Genomic DNA, 708 nt, shown 5'->3' on the forward strand with positions numbered 1-708 from the left:
ATACATAAATATAAGTATTAGTTGTACTCCATGCATGACACGTTTGCATGCGCTCGTGCACCAAATGTTCTCTAGGCCTAACCCTGAGTGTTTCTTGTAAAAAGCCCCCCAGTGGCACAGCGGTATGTCTGCGGACTTACAACGCTAGAAACCGGGTTTCGATACTCGTGGTGGGCAGAGCACAGATAGCCCTTGTGTAGCTTTGTGCATAATTAAAAAACAAACAAACAAACAAATCCTTGTAAAAAAACAAACAAACCAAAAACAACTAGACTTCTGTAGCTTTAAACATATAACGTACAACAAACAAACCATATTAGTTTATAGAATATTATATTCTAAGACTACTAGCAGTTTTCCACGATTCGAACTCAATGACAAGTTGCTAAAAAAATTCTTTCCAAGTTGCAACATTTCTCCGAACTTGAATCTTTAAAAAAAAAACAACTTCCGACAAACGATTAGCTTTTTCTTATCAGTTTTTAAAGTTTTCTCTGGTGGTTGAAGGACTGAAACCGTATTTGAAAAAGACAATAAATAATCTCAGTAAAAAAACAACAACATGTTTTTATTTAAACCCTACGTTTTGAGGATCTTTGTGCGTCATAAGTTAAGTTACAGCAACCAAAATATAATTCAAACTACAACAACAGAATATAAGAGGACTGATTGAAACGTGCTATATAGGATTGTGTAACAATATAAGCA

General features: G+C 34.6%; 1 protein-coding gene across 1 annotated transcript in view; it reads right to left on the reverse strand.

Annotated features, from left to right (window-relative positions):
* LOC111083275 (kazrin-like) overlaps positions 1-708 on the reverse strand; it is a gene marked incomplete at its 3' end in the record, with an annotated part of 20363 nt that overhangs the window by 14079 nt on the left and 5576 nt on the right. The gene's annotated exons all lie outside the window — the stretch shown is intronic.

This window comes from Limulus polyphemus, unplaced genomic scaffold (genome assembly GCF_000517525.1).
Source record: "Limulus polyphemus unplaced genomic scaffold, Limulus_polyphemus-2.1.2 Scaffold8853, whole genome shotgun sequence".
Lineage (NCBI taxonomy): Eukaryota > Metazoa > Arthropoda > Merostomata > Xiphosura > Limulidae > Limulus > Limulus polyphemus.